The sequence below is a fragment of the Mercenaria mercenaria genome, chromosome 3, assembly GCF_021730395.1.
Source record: "Mercenaria mercenaria strain notata chromosome 3, MADL_Memer_1, whole genome shotgun sequence".
In the NCBI taxonomy this organism is placed as follows: Eukaryota; Metazoa; Mollusca; class Bivalvia; order Venerida; family Veneridae; genus Mercenaria; species Mercenaria mercenaria.
In genome coordinates, this window is record NC_069363.1 from 39,208,928 (window position 1) to 39,220,561 (window position 11,634).

The 11,634-nt window shown below is 33.6% G+C and overlaps 1 long non-coding RNA gene across 1 annotated transcript; it reads right to left on the reverse strand.

Annotated features, from left to right (window-relative positions):
- Positions 1–2,491: 2,491 nt before the first annotated feature.
- Positions 2,492–9,024, reverse strand: LOC123525020 (uncharacterized). Its single transcript, XR_006681382.2, has 2 exons — positions 8,769–9,024; positions 2,492–6,228 (listed from the first exon to the last, which is right to left on the reverse strand). It is a non-coding gene; the product is annotated as an uncharacterized LOC123525020 (long non-coding RNA).
- Positions 9,025–11,634: the final 2,610 nt, after the last annotated feature.

Sequence of the window (11,634 nt, forward strand, 5' to 3'; positions counted from 1 at the left end):
TACCACAGGCCTAGGTCTTCTTTTGTTACTGATTTAAAATTGCTTTCGTTCTGAAAGTCATTGTCCGGCCAAACTTAGTTTCAATCTAGTTCAGCCCGGACTACACCTAAAATTACGAGATATTTTAAGCTAACCCTAGTACTCATAGGTTTTGTTAATTGATTTCTATGCTGTAACATGAGGTCAAACTAATTTAAACCCTAACTGTTGTTCAGGAAAAGAAAACATTAGTGACAATATTTATAATCTGTATTTGACGTGCTATAGTACACACTGTAGTTCTCATAGAACTAATCAAGAAAGTTAATCCATTAGATTAAGATATCAGTTGGCCCATATTTGTGTACGGCTTCGTGATGATATAGTAACAATGAAGTCAGAACACTGATGCTTTTACTCTGAATTAAAATTTAAATTGATTTTAATGAGAAGAGTGACTTCCTATAATCCAAAATCAATTTGTTTACAAGGACTTTTACGCACTGCATTCTACCTGAAATCAATACTGAAAGGGCCGTTGAGGGCATATGATAGTGTCAGTAGTAATTTTTTGTCAAAGTGTTAAATTAAAATTATTGGAAATAATAATAATTTGACAACAGTAATAGTTACACTAATACTACACTCAGTTTTGAAACATAAATAAAAGTTAACGCAATAAACTGAGCTTTATTGTCGGAACTAATTTTCATTTGCTTAATTCGTTTAATGCATTCTTATTTTGCTGTAGTCATTTTGTACGTCCGTCTTTGTCAGACAGTGTAACCACTGTTCGCGGGAAAAATACAACTACTTAATAAAGTAATGTGGACTTTGTATAATAAAACTTCCTTACATTTTAAGTAGCAATTAACAATGTTAAAATCGAAATCGTGAAAACACTTGCTTTCCGTTATCAAAATGTAGGAATTCGCATTGCTTTACTAGCCATTTACAGAAATGATATTGATACTTTTCTATCAAAAGTAAGAAGTAATTTTGGCAAAAATGTTGTCAGAAATTAGTAATCGAACAAAATAAAACACCTTTTGCTTGGTTGTGTTCTGTGCTTCACAACTTCACAAGATCTTCTTCTTATATCATCTCATTAACTAGAACAATGCCATATGACGTTGGTAAAAAGTCTCCACGATTCATATTTTCCAGTCCTTTGGAAATGAGCCAAATTGCAATTCAATTTTGCTGCTGCTGATGATGGAGTTCCGTACCGCCTGTGTTGTTTGGGGCATGAAGGTTGTTATAATTTTTATTACCTATCATAAACTCTGCAACTGCTTGATTAGCTTTTATATACAATGTGAAAGAGTTTTATTGTAAGAATGTGCTACTTATTTTAGAAAATCCCCATTTAATGTAACCTCTTTTATTTTATTTATTTTATGAACGGAGATTTGGACTCCAGTAGTAACGGAAGGTTGGCAGATGCTTGCGGGGAACAGGTTTGTACTGTTACAGAATCCAGGAACACTGGATAGGATAACTGCCCGCTGTTACATAATTAAAACCTTGTTGAAAAACGGCGTTATCCGCCCCTCCCCCCCCCCCCCCCCCCCAAAAAAAAAATTTTTTTTATATATATTCCAGTTAAGTTTCAGAGAGAGAAAATATAGCTTCTCTGGTCCCAATCAGTTATAAAGACTAAAAAGTAACTACTGATTTGTGAGACATGAAAACAGAGATTTGAGCATATATATGCAAATGTTGAACCAGTACGAATGTGTAGTACAATTCGGGCTCGTATATAAAGCAGCATCGAAACCAATCTTATTGGGTTAGTGGACTTGCTGTGGCAGTGCGTGTTCGTTTGTACTGCTAGGCGCTTTGCCGTAATTGGTCTGGTGGTGATTTAGTTCGTATAAATTCTCTGTACTATATAATGATTTATAATGCGAACTTGTATCCTAGCGGATCTCACGTATGGGAAAGTCAACTGTTCTGAATATAATTATATCTCTTAATGCAAATTATCTATATATATGTTCAATGTATCCTTGAGATCCAGTTAACTTTCAGAGAGAGTAAATATAGCTTCTCTGGTCCCAATCAGTTATAAAGACTAAAAAGTCACTACTAATTTGTGAGACATGAAAACAGAGATTTGAGCAAACATATGCAAATGTTGAACCAGTACGAATGTGTAGTACAATTCGGGCTCGTATATAAAGCAGCATCGAAACTAATCTTATTGGGTTAGTGGACTTGCTGTGGCAGTGCGTGTTCGTTTGTACTGCTAGGCGCTTTGCCGTAATTGGTCTGGTATATTGTGGTGGTGATTTAGTTTGTATAATAATATATATCAGGAGTAATACAACCACCGTCGTGTCGCTTTTATCACTAACTGGTCATTTTTGAAAAGGAACTTGTGTTCACAATGACCTGAATAGGCATGGCTGAATAAACACAATATGATACAACGGACCACAGATTGTATACAAGATACAATGAATTACGGAGTACAGATACGATAACAGAAAGGTTAAGTACATACAAATATGATATTACTATTTAATAAATCAAATCTTAACAAGTGCAACTTGACTCTGCTACATTAACATATCTTTTCCACATACATTCGCAGAAATGCAATATACAGTAGGAAATTTACAGAATGTTTTGAAAGACACACACTAAACAGTTTTAATTTGTTATTTTATCATTTCATTCACTTTTATATTCTGATGATTCTATTTACAAAATTGAAAGAGAATCTATCCATGTTAATTAAATTAAAGCTGTTATAAATTTCAGTTGTTTTATAAAATACAATATTGTTATTTCTGGTCATTCGGTATCAAGGAGTCCATTCCATATAGCTGTATAATGGCGTTAGGTAGCATGAAGTGTGTTCTACATCATTATCTCTAAATATACTGAATCAAACGGAGTCTGCTATATATTGCTTGGCTTCCTAAGTGTCCCCTCATAGATTTATACTCCTCTCAAATTATGTCCAATATATATATTAGGCATTGTTACTAATATACAAGCTTCAAGTAGGCACTTATTTTAGATACATCAAAGTTCAAAATCGGAAAAAGTAATTAATAAATCTGTAAACATCATTTCCTAGAAAAGGGGTTATTTCAGTTGAAAAAAGATGATCCTGGATAAAACATTTGAGAAAACATGGAGACGACTCCGCTAAAACTTTATTCTAGGTACTTTTCACTCAGACAAACTATGTATTTACATTACCTCTAGGCATGGAAAAAGGATGTATAATTACCGCAAAAAGATTTCAGTAGAGTTTCAATTGATCTGTGATCAGTGATTTGAAAAAGAAAAACATGTAAACATCAAATCAGGAAATGTTTTCGAAAAATTATCATGACATTTTCTGTTGTGAAATTCATCAGAAACAGGCAGTTAATTAAAAACGTTAGAACCCACAGAATTTCATAAAGTGAAGATAAAGTGAAATATGTTGATATAGCTACTGATGAGAAGAGAAGAGTCTTGCTGCCTATATATATTCGTCAAAGTATGTGACAAATATATAGAAACACGAGTAAATACTGTGTTTTCTCACTTATCGGACAGAAAAATCTCTATTTTTAGAAATGCTGGAAAATCTTATCTCACATGGGTTATCCCACACTCCTGTGACGGACTACTTCATGCACTGAATATACATATTATTTATGTAAAATAATTAAAAATCAGGTACCTTTATCTTTTCTCTCCGTTCCTTATACTGTATTTCTCGATTCAAAATTCATTACTTTATGATAAGAACGTACCGTTACGCTACAAACGATAAAACTAAGGCGGAACTTTGTTATTGTGCGTCACTGAAATGTCATGACGTCACTTCTGCTTACGGACGTCAATTTCCCGCGTTTTAAATAGTTTCATATTTTCATGCTTGTTTTTATTGTTTCTGTTGTGGTAAGTGAGAAATAGAATCCATCATTGGTGTTCGGTGAAGATCGGAAATCCCAACCCTCGGGTGCACCGCTCAAGTCTTAAACTCGGCACAGCCTCGTTTAAGACTTGAGCGGTGCGCCCGAGGGTTGGGATTTTCTGATCTTAACCGAACACCAATGACAGATTCTCTATATCCTGTATTGCAGGTTATATAGATAGATTGCTTTTCCATTGCACTGAAATGACTCGCATAGGATTCAGATTGACATACAATATTCACTCAACAATTAATGCCTCTTTCTCGTAATTCTGAGCCATCTCATTTATCAAAGCCTTTGGAAAATTTGCACTTGCAGCTATTTCCTGTTTCTAATTTCCACGCATGTTGTGGCAAATCATAAGACAGTTAAACAAGAATAAAAAGCAAATAGTATTACTCTTATTAAATAGAAATATACACAACAGAAAATTTTGGCACAAAATTTGCTTATCTAAAATCACTGGGGTAATATATAACCTTTTTATAGGAAACAGATACCACTTATTGTGAAACATTTTTATCTGCAAACACAATTATATATCTGTTCTTAATTTTAAAAATGAACTTTTTCAAAAAAAAGCCTGAGTATTTGAGAGCTGTTACAAATGATCACAATTCTCGGATCAACGAGAAAGCACCTGGCTGTTTCAGAGGGTGAGGTCATCATGTGAAAGCCTGGATTATTCATTGACAACAACCCGTAGATTTTTTCTTCATGGGGATATTTTAAGTTTAGATGTTGGAGTATCAAACTATATCAAAAACTCTTGTGAAACTTAAATCTGTTACCGATAAGAACTGAAATACCGGTTAAGGGGTTCGGAATAACGAGAAAAGGGTATATATTTTATCTAACGGGGTTTTTGTGTAGGTATCTACATGTATTGTTTGGCACAATGAACATTCTTCTTATAATGAATAAAAAACACTCAATACTTAAGACATAAAGTCGCGACCAGAAATTTCAAATGATAATGCGGCCATAGTTTCGGTAAACCGACAACCACCACGTACTTTAGGAGGTCCAACAACAGGAACACAAATTAAATAAGGTTGACCGTAAAGTACTGGAATAAAATCGAATGGAGGAGGCCCTGGTCCTGGGACCGAGGAGGGGAAGAAGGCATTGTATAAATTATTTACTAAAGATACTCCACTAAAACTTGCAAGAATCCACATTCTATTCCTCCGAACTATTACTCCAATAAGGACCCCTACAGGTCCTCCGCATGCTCCACTATGCACCTGCATAACAACCAGCAGCCCTTAATCCTTAAGATACAGCTGTTTTGGCTGACTCAAGGGTTGGATTAGCTGCTTCACTGATAACATATATAGATATTCCTATCGTAATTAATATCAGCGCAATATCAACCCGACCTGACCACTTGCCTAGGAAGTTAAGCTTTTGCTTTGTTCTCTTCCAGATGTTTCAAGAATACCTTCCATAATATTTTGTTATTCCAATGCTTGGAGTGTTGCAAAAGGAGCAGGTTCCGTTCCTGTTGTTATAAAAACATTTGAAGTATATTTTTGTACAAGTTTCGGGAAAGTCAATCCTTGCTCTTTCAGCATTTTTTTTCTTCAGAATTTTAGAAAATACCAAAGCAGCTTTTTGTTATGTTTGGTCAAAGTGAAGATTACGAAGCTTACAGCTTTCCTCTGCTGTTTCTTCCCAGGTTTTCAGTGCCCGTGAAGAATCAGCAGTTGCATTAGTCCTCGCTTCTTGCAGTATCTCATGGGCCGTGTTCTTTGCAATGCCTAATGTTCTTTCAGCAATTTGGCATTTCTGATATTCTTAGCAGTAAACTTTGAAGAGAGTTTTTTGAAGTTCTCGCAAATTAGCATTTACAACTTTTTTTTCACGATCAGAATCACACACTTTGCCGTCCAATGACATTATGATTTTATTTATAGAATACTAAAACTTATCAAAGACGGACAAATATCAAACAGTCATTTTATTTAGCAATGTTCATATAGATTCGTTTACAAATTTTCTGCGTCTCCCACGTCCTGCCAGATTGATCCATACCTTACTCTTCTCAGTTTTGGTTTTCCACGTTCGTTTTTCCGGATAACAACACTGTGGTCAGACGGTAAATTTATGCTTTCATATGGATATTCATTACCAGGGCAAGCCGGATCAAAAATGGATATTGTAACAGTTCCGTAATTTGTAGGTACGGTCCGCGTTGTTCCTGGAGCAACATGAATAAGGTCAATCCGGCCGCCCGGATGAGTGACGGTGACCTTTACTTCAACATCAAAACCGTTGCTCACGTGAGTGTTATGTTGACAGATCGGTTGGTTGCCCATATCTGTTACGTGAGACATAAAATATTTTCGTTTAAAAGAAGGTTGATGTCATCCTGCAAGGCAACCAGTGTTAAGTAAAATATCCTAATAGAATGTTGATATGGTGTTTCCTAAAAATGAGAATTACTTTAACAGTGGTAATGTTCATTTATACAAATTGAGGAGGTTAACATTTCGTAAAGTCAAACTTTTTATCAACTGCTACTTAATGGTACTTTTTTCAAAGCAGCGGTTGTAATACAGGGTGCTTAAAGTTGCTTATTCATACAACACTCGCCTTTTCAATTTAGGGCAAGTTTTCTGATCTGCATAGAATGGATCCAAAATAATGTGGACTTTCACTATCGAATACGTGTTGTTATATTTTTGGTCTTTTGTCATCATGGGGTTTACGCAATATGTGTATTAGAACTCTGCATAAGCTCGTAAAAGATGTTGCATAATTCATAACCTCTCATCAACAGACAAAATACATTTTTCCAACAATAGATGTTATCGGTTTTTGACTATTCAAATAAGGAGGATAAATTCAATTTATTTGTTATATATTTTAGCCGGTTTAAATATCAATTTTGCTTCAGTGACAAAAGTTTCTTAATGATGATTTAACTATAAAAATTGTAAGTTTATGCTTTCACTTATACCCTTTAATCTTTCAAAATTACCACCTTTGGTTTACTTTGAGGTCAATGGTAGATGTCTTATTGAGCCGCACCATGAGAAAACCAACATAGTGTATTTGCGACCAGCATGGATCCAGACAAGCCTGCGCATCCGCGCAGTCTGGTCAGGATCCATGCTGTTTGGTTAAAAAGCCTTTTGCAATTAGAGAAACCGTTAGCGAACAGCATGGATGCTGACCAGACTGCACGGATGCGGAGGCTGGTCTGGATCCATGCTGTTCGCAAATGCACTATATTGGTTTTCTCATGGTGCGGCTCAATTTTGGATATAATTAAGGGTAATTTTGTTAAGATTTGTGCAAAGTACGAACCCTTTTTTTTGTTAAATTCTTAACTCAGCTGTTTAAAATAAAAAAACCCTTATTTTTATGATTTCCCCTACCCTTTGTGCTTTTTACAGAAGCATTATTACTTTTGAAACGAAGACTCTGGCCGACTCTGAGTTTTCCAGAGATTTCCGAATATTTTATGCAGACGATGTTTCTCACGTGAATTCATCACCAGTTCGGTACGTAGCAGCATAGTAGGGATCTGAGTTAGTTTATTCATATTCGTGTGCGTAAATCAGACAATTGAAACTATTCGACTTTTAAGGCTTTACATATTTAATCCTTAAATTACAACATTATGAGATTACCTAATAATGTTTAAATGTTTATTTATTGTTAAACTTCTAAATTATTAAACTTTAAAAATATTTTTTCTTTAATTAAATTCAGAATTTACACAAATGAATATGTTATAGAAAAACCTACTTTTTGAGATTATTTCTTCAGGAAAATAAAACAATTTAGTTAATTGCGTATTTGAACAAACCTTAGGCTGAAAAAGTGAGATATAATCTAAGTGGTATGAATTAGCACATTTTTTTTTTTATTATGGTCACATTTTATTGAAATTTGTTTATTCAAGTTCAAAGCACGCTAAAACAATAGAAACAACGTAAGAATAAATATATCAGCAAATAAATACAAACCTGAAGTTAAGAAACTTCTTTTAATTAAACATAAAAAAGAAAGTGTCTTTTTTTAAATAAGAAAAATGTGTTAACGAGTTAAGTTTATCATCCGTCTAAATGACCCTCAGGCTAAAATAGGAATATAAGAGCGGATACAGTGGTCCAGTGGAAACCTTTTTTACTACGATACCAGGGTTCGTCAGTTCGAGACCCCATTCCAGCAGCTTTGCTAGCTCACATAAAAGAATTCTACGTAACTTAAAGTGTTTCAGCCCGAAAGAGGTGACAGGAAAGTACGAAAACTGAAAAACAAGCCGATGACCTGTAACTAACCACTCAGTCACGCATTGCTCATTGATTAAAATCATAACATCATAAAATACACAATCACTTGATGAAATATCTTCCCTGTGTTTCCCATATTAATCATTTTATGTTAAAGTTTTAGAATAAAGCAGTGTGCATAACACAACTGCAATTAATTTATTTAGCTAATGTAAAGAGGATACACGTTTTTGTGTATGAACGTCTGCAGAAGCCTGCGGCAATGTTTTCGTTGCTATTCTTGCATAAAAACATGACGCGACGACTAAATGTATTTTTTTCATATGTGATCACTTTTCGATTCCAGAACAATTTTAATTACCATTCTGTTTTTCGTAGAAACGGTTTACATGTTTTGAATGTCCATAACCCTGGCCCACAAGTCAACAACTACTTTTGAGACAACAATTTTTTTTATAAACCATAACACAAACACTTATTTATAAAGTTTAAAATATACACTTGTGATAAACTAGAGATGTTTAATGAAGGCTCTTCAAGTAATTGTTTAGAATTCTACATATACTAAACCGCTAAAAGAAGTGTATTAAAAGTAAGAATATTTCTGATTACTTACCAAATTTAAAACTGTCAGTCCTATTTAATTTCTGACCGATCGCTTCAACTGTTTACTTCTTACGCAATGTTTATTGGCTTGGAGCCAAATCATTATAGTATTTTCCAGTTATTTTGCGTCCCTGAATGTAGTGAAACTGGGAAACAAAATGCAAACGAAAAGGAAAATATTAGGACTTCATCGATTGGTCAAAACTACCCGTTTCCGTCAAATGGGTGGTTCCCATATAACCAGGTATTTAGGCGGCCATTTTTTTTTACTGTACAATACAATACAATACAATAAGTTTTATTTCAAGTCGGCAAGACACAAACATATGAAACATAAGCACTGATGAGCTTTTTAACCGACCATTAACAAATATATATGAGGTCAACAAGAATATAAATAGCTGTAAAAGAAAATGTTATATATCTAAAAAGCACACAAATTAAGCACATCTTAAGCTGTGGAAAAGCTGCTGATCCTGACCATAGGCCTAAAAACTTCTATAAGAACTTCATGTAAATAAAAAACTGAATTAGCAAAACGAGCACAAAAGTGCGACAGAAAAGAAAAATGGTTTTAAAAAATCAATTATCCCCTCAAATCAGATTTGAAAGGAACTGATCAGCAACTTTCTCACAGAGAGCAAACACATTGAATATAATATTAAGGAACATGGTTAAACAATCAGTGAAATCATATAAAACAATGCGACACATATAAAAACAGAAAGGATATTATGAGGACATGCAATAAGTTACCATGCATAAAATAAATGTAGTTGCTGACTGCAAAGTTGCTCTAACTATCACAAAAGCAAGCACAATACAAAAATAATAAGCACAAAATGATACGCAAAACTATTACAAAAGCAAACACTAAGCTCAGAGTAATAAACACAAATCATATGCAAATGAAACAAGCAAAAGGAGAAGCAAACTAAAAATAAAGCATACTAAGGCACAGGGCAACATTTAATATTATTTAGGTATACGCACCTGTGCTGTGATTTAAATTAGAAAAGGAAAAAAATAATTTAGTTTGATGAGGAGTTACAGGCAATACAATTACAGTTTTGACCATTCCAACAAGACATAAGAGATTTAAATTGATTAAAGTTTGAACAAGTTCTGTAGCTTTCCGGTAGTGAGTTCCACAGCACAGGGGCAGCATACCTAAATGAATTCTTACCAAATTTAGTTGTTTTCACTCTAGGGATTTCTAAAATGTTGGTGTATCTGAAATTATATTTGGATTTTCTTTTTTGTACTAATTCTGATAAAACTGGAGGAGCCAAGTTATTTAATATTCTGAAAGTTTCAATTGCCATGGTTTTCATTCTTCTGATGTGTAAGCTTGGTAAATTAACTTTAGCAAGTAGGTCATTATATGAGGAGGCGTAGTCGTTATAGACAAATCTTAACGCTCTTTCTTGAATTTTTTCCATTCTTTTGGTATTATTTTCTGAACAAAAATGCCAGGACATTGGACAAAAGTTAAAATTTGAAAGTATAAAAGTATGGAAGATAGTAAGCTTATTTAATTTACTTAAGTTACAGCCAATTCTTTTTAGAACATTTAGTTGTCTTGCTGCCTTTTTACAGATGTTGCTGATATGAAAATCAAAATTTAACTGGTAGTCTATATCTACACCCAGCAGTCAAACAACCTCCTCACAGGTAATATCAGCTGGACCTATGTTAAAAATTGGTTTTTTTCGAAAGTTCTTTTTCCAACGGCTATAGCCTGAAATTTATCCGGGTTTGCTTACATGCAATTAAAATTAAACCATTCAATAAGAATTTGACTTTCTTGTTCTAATACATTTTTAACTTCAGTAAAATCAGGTGAACTAAAAGATAATGTATTATCATCTGCATAGTTGTAAAGTGTTCCTTTCTGTATAAAATAGAAAATGTCATTAATAAAAACGTTAAAAAGTAAGGGGCCTAAAATAGAACCTTGAGGACACCTTTTTTTATGTTTTTCCATGTACTGACCACATTACCAATTTTGATTTGTTGTTTACGACCAGTAAGATATGACTGAAGGAGAGTTGTTGCTGATTCGGATAAGCCATAAGCGGATAATTTACTTAATAAAATGTTATGGGGTAGGCAATCAAATGCTTTTGATAAGTCCATTAGGATAGCAGCTAAGTACAAATTTTGGTCTAAAGCATGTTTCCAATCTTCTAGTAATTTTAAAAGAGTAGTTTGGCATCCATGGCCTTTCCTAAATGCACATAAAAAATTATCAAAGATTTTGTCAAAATAATTTGATAACTGTACAGACAAAACTTTCTCAAATATTTTAGATGGAATTGGTAAGATGCTTACTGGTCTATAATTTGATTTTGTCATTGTATCATTTTTCTTATGTAGGGGAGTAACCTGGGCTTGCTTAAGTTTATCTGGAAATACCTGTGTTGAGACTGAAAGATTGACCAGGCTAGTTATTGGTTCAACAAGTGATTGCTTACCTAATTTTAATAGTTTGACTGATATTTTGTCTGCTCCTGTGGCTTTTTTAACATTAAACTTGTCAATAATTTTAGAAACTGTCACAGAGTCAGTACTCTTAAAACTAAAATTAGTATCTATATTTTGTTGTTTTATTTTGTTTAAACTTGGATGGTTATTCTTATCAAAAATATATTCCTTCCCTATACTATCTGCTACATTTACAAAAAAAGTCATTAAAAATTTCTGCAACTTCACTATTTTCGGAAACAATTTTTTCATTTTCAGTTAAAATTATTTTCGACTGCGAAGTACTTGATTTATTTGACAAGTAAGGTTTAATTGTATCCCAAAAATCATTTTCCTTACAACCACCTATACAACGTTCTTGAAAATAATTATTTATCGATTTCTTTTTA